The following is a 13,562-nucleotide window of genomic DNA, read 5'->3' as shown; positions in this document are numbered from 1 at the left end:
GGAGATATTCAACAAACAAAAAGTCCACCTGGCTTTAAAGAAGTAAGTGGTCATGTTAGGAAGCCCACATGGTTAGGAGCTGAGGGTCAGCAAAGAGCTGAGGGTCAGCAAAGAGCTGAGGGTCAGCAAGAAGCTGGAGCCCTAAGTCCTACAACAGCAAAGGAATTAATTGTGCCAAAAACCTGAGCTTGGAGAACTATTATTTTCCATTTGTGCCTCAAGATGAGACTAGAGCTCAGCCAACACCTGGTTGCACCCAGTGAGCCCCTATAAGCATAGAACCCAGTTAAGCCATGCCTGAACTCCTGACCCACAGAAACTGAGAGACAATAAATGTAAGTCATTTTAAGCCACAAAGTTTATGGTAATTTATTAGACAGCAATTCGCAGAGTCAGACACAACTAAGCAACTAACACAATAGGAAACTAATATAGCTACTCATCTTTTTTATATGGTTGTTTTGTCCATAATAGCATCTTACATTGTATTTTTAAAAAAACACAGTCACAATGTATTTTCATATTAAACAGGTACCATTCAATACCTTCACATGGCAAATTGTGACCACAAAACCCCAGGGTTTAAGTGAGGGTTCAGAGGAGAACCCAGACGCTCTCATACCTCTTATAAAGCATGACCCTGACCAAATACCTTTGTCTCTCTGAGGTCCAGTTTCCCATATAAAAAATGAATTGGGGGAGGTGGCTTCCCTGGTGAGCCAGTGGTTAGGACTCAGTGCTTCCACTGCAGGGAGATGGGTTCAATCCCTGGTTGGGGATTTAAGATCCCAAAAGCCACAAGGGGTGCCCCCCCCAAAAAAAAAACAAGAATGAATGGGTTGTAGCAGACCATCCAAAGAAACTCTAAAGTGTGACATATAATGACTCTGTGGCCGACTGACTGAGGGCCCATCCAGTAACTGTTGGAGGAAGGGTGTTGCTGAAGTACAAAAAAGGACTCACAGAGCTGAAAGATGTGGGAGATGAATTTCCTCCCCTATTAACTTCATTGGTGAGAAACTGAAGCCCGGATGAAAGGGAGTTGCTAGGACATGGCAGAGTCAGCCTCAGCCCTTCCCTCTGGGCTCTTACATCAGTGTTTTCTTCAGTGGCAACCAGGAGGCACTTCTCTCTTCTAAGGTCTCCCAGGTTCTTTGTTACCATTGTGAGGTAATCCCAAGGTCTGCCCACCTACTCTACAGATGGGACCTAGTTGGTTTGCTCCAGATCTCTTAAGAGTTTGGGCCCAGTCCTAGGAATATTCCTCATCCAGTGTGGCCTTTTCCTGCCTCATTTCAGGAAGACCTACCAGTTGGTGTTGTCCTGTGCTGAGACTGAGATCAAGGAAGCTCTTGGCCGAGTCAGAGGTAGGGGAGTGTGTATGGGTGAGATGGAAGCTGTGTGCTGTTTTCAGGTGGACTGGAAGCTAGAGTTTTGGAGAACCTGAGATCAGTAAGCTCTTGGAGGCTCCCCAACACACACTCTAAAAATTAATATTCATATTCTAAGAAATATATCCATAGTTAAATCCTTAATTAATTTTTTTGAACCAAGAGATTTTTAATTAAAAGCTAGAGTCTCCTTATCTGACTGTCTCCATTCCTCTTCCTGGGGCAATTCTTTTTTTAATTGTTTTTGTTTGTTTGTTTTAGTTCTTTAGTTCTCCATTTCTTCTCTATAATGCACTTCAATGACATTTCTCAACTAATCAACATGATGTTAGATGAAAATTTACACCTGTCAACCTCCCCTACCCCTCCTCTCAATACAATTATTTCATTTTAGTTCCTTTTAACATATCTTTGTACTTTTAAAAATTATGTAAGCATAAAGATAAACTTCTTATAAACAGTTATTTGTGTTGGTTTCCTATTGCTGCTTTAGTAAATTATACATTTTGTGCGTAAGACAACACAAATTTGTTACCTGGTGGTGCTGGAGGTCAGAAGTCTTAAAATCAAGATGCTGGCAGGGCTGTGTTCTTTCTGGAGACTCTAGAAGAATCTGCTTCCTTGCTTTTCCAGTTTCTAAAGGCTACCTGTACTCCCTTGGCCTGTGACCCCTTCCTCCATCTTCAAAGCCAGTAGAGTAGCATCTTCTCTCTTCTCTGACCTTCCTGCTTCCCTCCTATAAGAACATTTGTGATTACATTAGGCCCAACTGAGACAATCTAGGATAACCTCCTCTCATCAAGAGCTTTAACTTACATCTGCAAAGTCTCTTTTGCCGTCTAAGGTAACATATTCACAGGCTGTGGAAATTAGGACCTAGACATCTTGGGGACCATCATTCTGCATACTCCACTATACATCCTGGTTTTCTTGGAACAGTCCCACTCTATGCCTGGTGTTCTGGTGTAAAAATGAATACAGCTCCTTTCATTCTCAAAAGTATCTCCACCTGAACAAAAAAAAAATCATACAAACACAAAACTTACCCATTGGGTCCCAATCTCTTTTATACCATAACACATGTGGAAAATGCTAACATTTTATACATTGTCAGGATAAAAGAATTGCTCATGACTATAGGTAACTGTCTCAGAAGCTCCAGCCACCTGGTTGCCCCTGGGGGAAAAGTACCAATATCAGTATCCCTATAACCCATTTATGGTACCCCACTAACCAATGCACACCCCACAAAAGCAATATAATATGTTTTAAAGCCTGTTCTTTGGATGTGCTCCTGTAAGAGCAGCATTTGATTCTAAGGAGTGTAGTCGGGTTCTCATACACATGCACTGACAATGCTCCTGTCATTGCGATCCTGCCTGCAGGTTAGCTTAGGTTGACAGACAATTGGCATTTTTCACATATGCCCTCTGGTTCTGTGTCCCTGCAGAATTTCCCATCCCTTGAGCATTCTCCCATACATCAGAGTGTTGGATTGATAGCAGAGTGGTCCTACTGGATTCTCTGGATGGGCTTTTGGACAGTCTGCAAAATTTTTCTCTGGGTCTGCGGAATGCATAAATCTCTTAACTTTGTAACACATTTTTTCCCCTCTAAACATACTCCGTTTATCACGAAGACACTAGTGATAAAATTTATCATCATTACTCCCTTTCTAATTATCAAAAGTCACAAGAGCCTGGCTCAGAGGCACATTATAGTGTGTTGATATAGCACCAGCACTTTTCCTAGTATCTGAGTTGCTGATTGTTGCCACAGTGAGGTCCTTGCTTTAAAGGCTGCTTTTCATTTCAACCGTGTTGCTAATTTACTAAATGGGATGCACTCTCCTTTGTCATCTGCATGTTACATCTTCATGCGTTTGGCTGTTTTTAATTTCTCATTTCTATAGCAATTTCTGATTTCCATTCCCAAACTAAGAATTTTTAAGTTAACTTTTTGGCACTTGTGCCACTGAATGAATTCTCAAATTATACTGTTATGGCTTATAGAATATTTTAAATTACACTAACAATAGATGCTTACACTATGGCTAATAAATAACTCAATCCACCCACAGAAGTTCCATGTGAACAAAGGCATTTTTCTCTGGCTTCTGACAAAACTGGGCAGACACTTCTGTGTCCCAGCCAAAGTGCAGCACAGTTTACAGTTAACTCTTTTGAACATCAGTTGTGCTATTATGGGATACCCTGTGAAACTTTAAATTTTAGTGGGATTCTAAGTACCCTAAATTCTGCCTATGAAGTAGAACTTTTAACACTTTTATACCACACCAACTTAAATTCATGTAATCCAGATATATATACAGAGACTGTGTTGTGCACCCCAGGTGTTTTTTCTCCTTAACCAAATATGCTAATTCTACTTGTGCTATTTGGTAACCTCGGCATGATGTGGGACCAAGGGCTTGGAAGCAAGAGTCAAGAAACACATGATGTGTGTGACTCTGGGAACTCTGCCCCTTACCTCTAGGCCTCCACTGAGAATGATAGGTTGGGCTCACCGACCCAATGGGGGCTTTCCAGCTCTGATAATCTAGAGTTAAAGGAGGCTCCCTGGAAGAATCCCTCATTCTCTTTATGTCTAGGGGTGTAAAAAAGAAGAAAAAGAAAACAAAGCGGAAAGAAAAGAAACAACCACAGGAAAAAAACAGAAGGAGCAGAAACATGTTGATAAAAGAGGAAAAAAGCAAAAAGATCCCTCGTTTCACAAAGTGTGAGTATGGACTTCATTTATTAACAACCAGGTTTCAACCCATGATACTTTTTAAGAACACCAGCTGTGGAGTCACGCAGAGCTTGCCTCCTGGCTTCAACACTTAGATTCTTGCGTGACTTTGGGCATAGTTTTTCTGTCTTCTTGCCTCAGTTTGACCTATTAAGTGGAATTAAAAATAATGATCTCATAAGATTTTAGGTGGGGAGTAAATCAGTTGTAAAGCACATGGCAAGCACCCAGTGCATCTGAGATCTTACTATCAATATCATCACTTTCATGGGGTCACTCTGAGACACTGGGGACAGGAATTCTTCTTCTTTTAAGGTGTCTATAAGTCACTCTGCCCTTTCCCATCCTCATGAGGCTGAACAACTCCAATTCCTGACTGAAGAACCCAAAGAGGCAAAGAAGGCATATTATCTTCAAGCTAACCAAGTCTGAGGAGGACAGTGAGAAAAATCAGAATCACTTCATGTGTTGGCGGGCTGATCTACAGTGTGCCAAATGCTCTGACGCCTAGCAGACCCTTTTCTGGCTGATAGATGAGGAGGCAGAGGCTCAGGGAGGTTAAGCCCCAAGAGGTAATGTCACCTGCCCAGAGCTACAGAAGGTCGGGAGGCTGTATCTCAACAGTTTTGACATAATAGCCTGCTCAGGAGGCTGGGCTCCTGCATGTTCTCAGCCCTTCAATGACATTCTCCACTCTCCTGCTTCATTAACTTTGGATGCTGCTGAGTGGTGGGTGTGGTGAGATGATTAAGTATGTGGTCGCTGGAATTCTGGCTTAAGCCCTGATTAGCCATGTGAACATGAGTGAGTGTTTTAATCTTTCTAAAGTCTACTTTTGGACTTGTGGACACAGTGGAGGAAGGAAAGAGTGGAGTGAACAGAGTAAGTAGCATTGACATATATACACTACCATGGGTGAAGTAGATAGCTGATGAGGAGCTGCTATATAACATAGGGAGCCCAGCCTGGTGCCCTGTGATGATTTAGAGGGGTTGGATGCAGGGAGGGGAGGGAGGCTCAAGAGAGAGGTGATATATGTATAATTGTGGCTGATCTGTGCTGTCATACGGCAGAAACCAATACAACATTGTAAAACAATTTTCCTCCATTTAAAAAATAAATAGTCTACTTTTCCTCATCAGTAAAATGGGGATGATGCCTTATGTCTAGAATGAGAAGTTGAGATAGGGTTTCTTGAGCAAGTGATTTACTGAAGGAGTATTCTCAGGAGAGGAGAAGGCAATGGTAACCCACTCCAGTGTTTTTGCCTGGAGAATCCCATGGACGGCAGAACCTGGTGGGCTGCTGTCTATGGTGTCGCACAGAGTCGGACACGACTGAAGCGACTTAGCAGCAGCAGCAGCATTCTCAGGAAAAGGGATGAGAGGGAAGCAGAAGTGAAGAAAAAGGGCAAGGCTAAGGGAGGAGGCAGTCTCAGCTGGAGACTCGCTTCAGCCGGATCCCACCGGGACTGCTGGAGCACAACTTTCATCAATGAGCTGGTCCCATCTAAAGGTCAGGGGACTGACCTTTGGATCCCATCTCCCTTAAGTAATTGACTATGAATGGCACTTTCCCCATCTGTCACAGAGTGCAAAGGTAATGGACTGGGGACTCAAGGAGTCCTGAAAGGAGAGACGGAGAGAGAAAGGGGAAACCGAGCAGGACTCATAAGACACACACAATCTCACCATTCTCCTTATTTTTTCCTGTAGGGATATAACTTGAATTTGCTTCAAAATAATTTAGGGTACAGGGGCATTGGGTGTGGTGGTGTTTAGTTGGGATACAGATAAATAATATTGGCCAAGAACTCTCTCCAAACAGAGTTGGGTTCACTCCCAGAACCCAATCAAATCTGCTCTTTTGAGCACCATCAATGGTTATTCTTTTGGGGGAGGGGGCTGATCTGGGTCTTTTTTGCTTTGCATTGGCTTTCTCTAGTTGCGGTGAGTGGGGATTACTCTTTGCTGGCGTGCACAGGTTCTAGGTACGCGGGCTTCAGTAGTTGCAGGTCACAGACTTAGAGCGCTGGCTCAGTAGTTGTAGTGCACAGGCTTAGTTGCCCCACAGCATGTGGGATCCTCCTGAACCAGGGATAGAACCCATGTCCCCTACAGTGGCAATGGGACTCTCAACCACTAGAGAAGTCCCCATCAATGGTTATTCTCGACTAGATACAATGGTCTGTTTTCAGTCCTCTTTCTACATGACCACGAAGTAGCATTTGACATAGGCAGTCCCTCCCCTCCTAGAACAACTTTCTTCAGCTGGCTTCCAGGACAACACCACTCCTGGTTTTCCTCCTAGCTCAATGACCATGCCTTAGTGGTCACTTGTGCTCACTCATAATCATCTTTCTGTCCTCCCCATACTTGATTTTTGGGTTTTCTCTCATCTTTATTTGCACTCACTTCCTTGATGATCTCATCTAGTCTCTCTGCTTAACTACCATTAATTTGCTGACAATGGTGACATTTTTATCTCTAGGCTGGATCTCTCTCCTCTCCACAATCATTCCAATGCCTACCTTTTCCCTTGGATGGCTAATAGGGGCTTCACACATAATAATCTCCAATTCCTCCCCACTCAAACCTATTCCTGCCATTGTCTTTCTGATCTAGTTAAAAGCAATTCTCTTTTCTGTTGCTAAGACCAAAATATTTGTCTCCTCTGTCTCATATTCCACTTCCAGCCCATCAACATATCCAACCTATTATAGAAATGTTTTCAGAAACTGACCACATTCACCGCTGTCACTCTAGTCAAGTCATCACAATCTTATTCTGACTTACTGCAAACTGCCTCCCAACAGATCTCGCTGTTTTGTGTCTTTGCCAATATCAACCCAACAGACAAAGCATCCTTTTAAAACCCAAGTCAGATCATGGCACTCCTCTGCTGAAACTCCTCAAATCTCTTCCCATCTCATTCACACACACACGAAAAAATCCCTTAAAGTGGCTCACAGAGCACTGTACAATTTCCACCCTCGGTGTTGCTCTGACTTAATTTACTTCTCTACTAACTCTCTCTGCTCCAGCCACAGTGACCTCCTTGTCATTCTTCAAACAGGTAAGGAACATTCCCACCCCAGGGCCATATACTATTCCCTCTGCCCAGAATGCTCTCCCTAAAAGTCCACATGGCCTGTTTCTTCACCTACTTAAGGTCTTTGTTTACATTTTGCCTTCTCAGTGAGACCTTTCTTGACTATTTTAAAAGGTTGTAGGGACTTCGTGGTCCAGTAGTTAAGCTTCCACTGCAGAAGGCACAGGTTCGATCTCTGGTAGGGAAACTTAGGAAGATCCCATATGCTTCGAGGCACAGCCAAAAATAAACAAATAAAAATAAAGAGGTTGCAATCCCTTCCCTCTGCCTCTAGACTCCCTCTTCCACTTTCCACAGCAGATATATCTGCTGACTTGATATGTATCTTACTTAGCTCTATGTGTGCATGTGCTCAGTTATGTCCAAATCTTTTGTGGCCCCAATGGACTATAGTCCACCAGGCTCCTCCATCCATGGGATTTCCCTGGCAAGAATACTGGAGTGGCTTGCCATTTCTTTCTCCAGGGGATCTTCCCAACCCAGAGACCGAATCCTGAGACTGCACTGAAGGCATATTCTTTACTGCTGAGCCACCGGTAAAGTCCACTCTATAAATATTTACTGATAAGAAAATGAACATATTTTCTCATCCTTACTTTTTTACTATTTGATTTGATTCTTGATTTCTCTAACTGTATTTAAATTTCCAAATTTTTACTTAATTAAAAATTTTAAAATATAAAATTTATAGTTTTTCTGAGTATTCTTTTTTAATATTTGTTTATTTGTTTTTGGTTGTCCTGGGTCTTAATTACTGTGTGCAGGCTTTCTCTCACTATGGTAAAAGGGGGCTACTCTCCAGTTTCAGTGTTCAGTCTTCTCATTGGGGTGGCTTCTCTTCTATGGAGCACAGGCTCTAGGATCTGCAGGCATCAGTAGTTGTGGTGAATGGGCTTAGCTGCCCCACGACATGTGGAGTCTTCCCAGATCAGGAAGATTCTTTCCTCAGCACTGGCACATGGTTTTTAACCACTGGACCACCAAGGAAGTCCAGAATATTATTTTTTAAAGGTTTTTTATTTTTACTTTTAAAAAATTTATTTATTTTAATTGGAGGCTAATTACTTTACAATATTGTGGTGGTTTTTGCCATACATTCACATGAGTCAGCCATAGGTGTACATGTGTTCCCCATCCTGAACCTCCCTCCCACCTCCCTCCCCATCCCATCTCTCAGGGTCATTCCAGTACACCAGTCCTGAGCACCTTGTCTCATGCATTGAACCTAGACTGGCGATCTATTTCACATATAATAATATACATGTTTTGATGCTATTCTCTCAAATCATTCCACCCTCACCTTCTCCCACAGAGTCCAAAAGTCTGTTCTTTACATCTATGTCTCTTTTGCTGTCTCGCATACAGGGTCATCGTTACCATTTTTCTAAATTCCATATATATGTGTTAATATACTGTATTGGTGTTTTTCTTTCTGACTTACTTCGCTCTGTATAATAGGCTCCAGTTTCATCCATCTCATTAGAACTGATACAAATGCATTCTTTTTAATAGCTGAGAAGTACTCCATTGTGTATATGTACCACAGCTTTCTTTTTTTTTTAATTTTTTTTATTAGTTGGAGGCTAATTACTTCACAACATTTCAGTGGGTTTTGTCATACATTGATATGAATCAGCCATAGAGTTACACATATTCCTCATCCCGATCCCCCCTCCCACCTCCCCCTCTACCCGATCCCTCTGGGTCTTCCCAGTGCACCAGGCCCGAGCACTTGTCTCATGCATCCAACCTGGACTGGTGATCTGTTTCACCATAGATAATATACATGCTGTTCTTTCAAAACATCCCACCCTCACCTTCTCCCACAGAGTTCAAAAGTCTGTTCTATACTTCTGTGTCTCTTTTTCTGTTTTGCATATAGGGTTATTGTTACCATCTTTCTAAATTCCATATATATGTGTTAGTATGCTGTAATGGTCTTTATCTTTCTGGCTTACTTCACTCTGTATAATGGGCTCCAGTTTCATCCATCTCAGTAGAACTGATTCAAATGAATTCTTTTTAATGGCTGAGTAATATTCCATGGTGTATATATACCACAGCTTCCTTATCCATTCATCTGCTGATGGGCATCTAGGTTGCTTCCATGTCCTGGCTATTATAAACAGTGCTGCGATGAACATTGGGGTGCATGTGTCTCTTCCAGATCTGGTTTCCTCAGTGTGTATGCCCAGAAATGGTATTGCTGGGTCATATGGCAGTTCTATTTCCAGTTTTTTAAGAAATCTCCACACTGTTCTCCATAGTGGCTGTACCAGTTTGCATTCCCACCAACAGTGTAAGAGGGTTCCCTTTTCTCCACACCCTCTCCAGCATTTATTGCTTGTAGACTTTTGGATAGCAGCCATCCTGACTGGAGTACCACAGCTTTCTTATCCATTCATCTGCTGATGGACATCTAGGTTGCCTCCATGTCCTGGCTGTTTTCAACAGAAGCACATTGTTTTTAATTTCATGATTGCAGCATCTCCTCTGAGGATTTTTTAGGGTAGCGTTTCTCTGACTTGAGGGAGCATGAGAATCACCTGCAGGGCTGATTGAAACATAGATTGCTGGGTCCCACACCTGGAGTATGTTATATAGTAAATGTGGAGTGGGACCCCAGATTTACATTTCCATTTAGTTCCCAGGTGATGCTGATACTGCTGGTTCAGGGACCACAGTTTGTGCTTTTATGTTTTGCACAGTTTCTTCGAAGGTTCTTTCATGTATTGGTGAATTTGAGTATGCTTCTTAGAGGATTTTCTCAGGTACCTGATAATCTCTTTAAAATTTTAAAATTAACCTTTTAAATACAAAAAGTTAACATATTTTAATTGTCTAGGTAATGGCTTTTGACAAATGTATAAGACTTTGCAGCCATCATCCCAATCAAGCTGTAGAATTTTAGCACGGTGCCAGAAAGCTCTTGTGTCCCTTTGCTGTCAGTCCCCACCCCACAAATCCCAACCAACCACTCATTAGCTTTCTGCCACTAGATTAGTTTTTGCTTATTCTACTTATTTATATAAATGAATCACGTAGCATGTAGTCTTTTGTGCCTGACTTCTTTCACTTGGCATAATGAGATTCACCACATTTTTGCATATATCGGTAGTTCCTTTCTGCTATTTATGCTACAATTTGCTTAACAATTCATCTATTGATAAATATTTGAGTTGATACTAATTTAGTTTTATTAAGCTGTTTCTGTGAACATGTGAGTACAAGTTCTTTGTGTGGGTCACAGCCAGGACTAGAGTGAGGCAAGCCAGAAAACCTAGGTCACAAAATTTAAGAAGGCCCTCACTCTTACGTACATTTAAGTGCCAACTCTGCACTTGCATCACCCTGGAAGTGAGTCCCTCTTTAAATTTTCCATCCAAAGCACCAGGCCCTGGTCCCAGAATGGATATTTCTATTTTTCTTGGGTAAATATCTAAGAGTGAAACTGCTCCATCATGGGATAGGTATGTGTTTAACTTAATTTAAAAAAAAACCTGCAAAAGAGTTTCCCAAAGTGGTTGCACTATTGTACACTCCCACCAACAATGGATGAGAGTTCCAGTTGCTCCACATCCTCATCAACGCATGTATTTCCTGCCTTTTCTTCTCTGTTGCTGCAGATGGACTGCTGCAAATCTGGCTCATCTGTGCAATTCTTTCTGTTGTCCTCATCTTCTTTGCCTTCCCCATCCAAACAAGGTTTAGGAGAGTTTTTGTTGTTAGTTTTGCTAAACTGTCCATGCACATTGTTTCAGACAAAAGGGATATAGCTATGCAACTCTGAGTGAGCTTTTTGCTTTCAGAAAGTTTTTACTGATGCTTTCCTAAGATCTACCCCCACCCCCAACCCCCATCAGTCCCTTCACTCCTGAGTTTCTTTTCCTTTCTCCTGCACAGTTTCTGTCTAGTCTCAGGTACTTTCCATGCCCTTACATGTATTTTGGTATTTGTGGATTCTGTTTCTCTTCTGGTTTTGTTGAAAAAGAATTTGCGAAGTTTTTTTCCTTTTTGCTTTTAAAATAGTTTGTAAGAGTCAAAACAGTTATTTACAAATCCATTTTGCATTGGAAATTTTTATTTTTTGAGTAAACAGTGGGAGCAGAGGTAGAGATTTGTATAGATTGGGGAAAAGTTACCTGGCAAAGATAAGGGTTATCTGGCAAAGATATAGAGATATGCTGTTGTGTGCTAGTTTCTTTCTTTCTTTCATTTTATTTTTGGTTGCACTCAGTCTTCTTTGTGGCACACGGGCTCTTCCTTGCTAATCACGGGCTTTCTCTATTTGCACTGAGAGAGGGCTACTCTCTAGTTGTGGTGCATGGGTTTTTCATTGTAATGGCTTCTCTTGTTGCAGAGCAGGGGCTTTAGGAAGCACAGGCTCAGTAGTTGTGACTCATGGGCTTAGCTGCCCGAAGCATGTGGGATGTTAGTCCCTAGTCCAGGGATCAAACCCATATCCCTTGCATTGGCAGATGGATTCTTATCCACTGGACACCACAGAAGTCTCTAATTTCTAATTAGGGCTTCATAATGATAAGGTTGGGCTTCCCAGATGGCACTAGTGGTAAAGAACCCGGCTGCCAATGCAGGAGACATAAGTGATGTGGGTTCAATCCTTGGGTCCAGAAGACCCTCTGGAGAAGGAAATGGCACCCCATTCCAGAATTCTTGCTGGAGAATTCCATTGACAGAGAAGCCTGGTGGGCTACAGTCCACGGGGTCGCAAAGAATCAGACACGACTGAAGCGACTTAGCATGCATGCAATGATAAGGCTGGGCTTCTCTAGTGGCTGTTTTTAAAGAAGGTGCTTGGAATGCACAGGCAGGAGACCCAGGTTCGATCCCTGATTTGGGACGATCCCTTGGTGAAGGAAAGGGCAACATGCTCCAGTATTCTTGCCTAGGTAATCCTATGGACAGAGGAGACTGGCAGGCTACAGTCCATGGGGTCACAAAAGTTGGACAGACTCAGTGACCGAACTACCACCAATGATAAGGCTGATAGAGTCCTAACAGTATCTGAAAATTGTGCAGCCTTTTATCAAGAGTCTCTCTAATAAGGGTGTAGTAGTCATCATGGGAGGAAGAATCTTATCTACAGTCAAGGCCTCCTAGGTGCAGATGGGGAAGGCAAATTTCCACTTGCATCAGTAATTCCAATAAGTTCTGTCTTTCTGGGTAAAATACTAGAAGGAATCATAGAATAAATGAAGTTTGAGGCCCAGAGGTGACCTAAAAGAGGCATTCTGGACTTGGGCTCAGCAGCATTTCAAGCATAGCTCCTGGCACTGAATAGTCAATGAACTGGGGAGTTCTACCAGGGATGGGATGAACTCATTCATCCTCTTATTTTGACTGAGTATAAATCTACATTCTTTTCTTTTTCCCTGGTGAAATGAACCAACCAGAGTAGATTTTTAAAAACATATAAATAGTTTATAGAACACATAGAGATTTTGAACATATATATGTAAAGTAGTATATGTTTATGAAATAATTTAAACAGTGCAAACAGTGAAGAGTAAAAACTTAAGCAAAACAGTAAGTACTAGTATTCATGATTCTAAATTTTAACACCACGATCTGTATATGCCTATACATAGATATTTCTATAAATACATAGCATAGTGTTTAGAAAACAACAGTAACATGATGATAACTGTAAATCTTTGGAGAGGAGAGCGAATTTGGGAAAAGAGGAATTTTCAGTTTACAGAGTCATATATTGTCTAACATTTTTAATAAGAACATGTTACTGTATTACATGTTTTTGCTGACTGTATAGAGCTTCTCCATCTTCAACTGCAAAGAATATAATTAATCTGATTTCAGTATTGACCATCTGGTCCTCTCTTGTGTAGTTGGAAGAGGTGTTTGCTAGGACCAGTGCATTGTCTAGGCAAAACTGTCAGCCTTTGCCCTGCTTCATTTTGTATTCGAAGTCCAAACTTGCCTGTTACTCTAGGTATCTCTTGACTTCCTACTTTTGCATCCAGTCCCCTATGATGGGGCTTCCCTGGTGGCTCAGATGGTAAAGAATCTGCAATGTAGGAGACCCAGGTTCGATCCCTGGGTCAAGAAGATCCTATGGAGAAGGAAAGAGCAACCCACTCCAGTATTCTTGCCTGGAAAATCCCTTGGACAGGGGAGCCTGGTGGGCTATAGTCCATAGGGTCGCAGAGTTGGACACAGCTAAGTGACTAACACTTTCTCTTTCTTTATAATGAAAAGGACCTCTTTTTTGGTGTTAGTTCTAGAAGGTCCTGTAGGTCTTCAAAGAATCATTCAACTTCAGCTTCTTCT

General features: G+C 41.9%; 1 long non-coding RNA gene across 1 annotated transcript in view; it reads right to left on the bottom strand.

Moving 5' to 3' along the window:
- LOC122439677 overlaps positions 1 to 13,562 on the bottom strand; it is a 32,848-nt gene that overhangs the window by 16,500 nt on the left and 2,786 nt on the right. Inside the window, exon 2 of the long non-coding RNA XR_006268961.1 lies at positions 1,927 to 2,127. This is a non-coding gene — a long non-coding RNA (uncharacterized LOC122439677). The remainder of the gene's footprint in view (positions 1 to 1,926; positions 2,128 to 13,562) is intronic.

The sequence above is a fragment of the Cervus canadensis genome, chromosome 4 (genome assembly GCF_019320065.1).
Source record: "Cervus canadensis isolate Bull #8, Minnesota chromosome 4, ASM1932006v1, whole genome shotgun sequence".
Classification (NCBI taxonomy): domain Eukaryota; kingdom Metazoa; phylum Chordata; class Mammalia; order Artiodactyla; family Cervidae; genus Cervus; species Cervus canadensis.
This window is presented reverse-complemented; position numbering and strand designations above follow the sequence as displayed.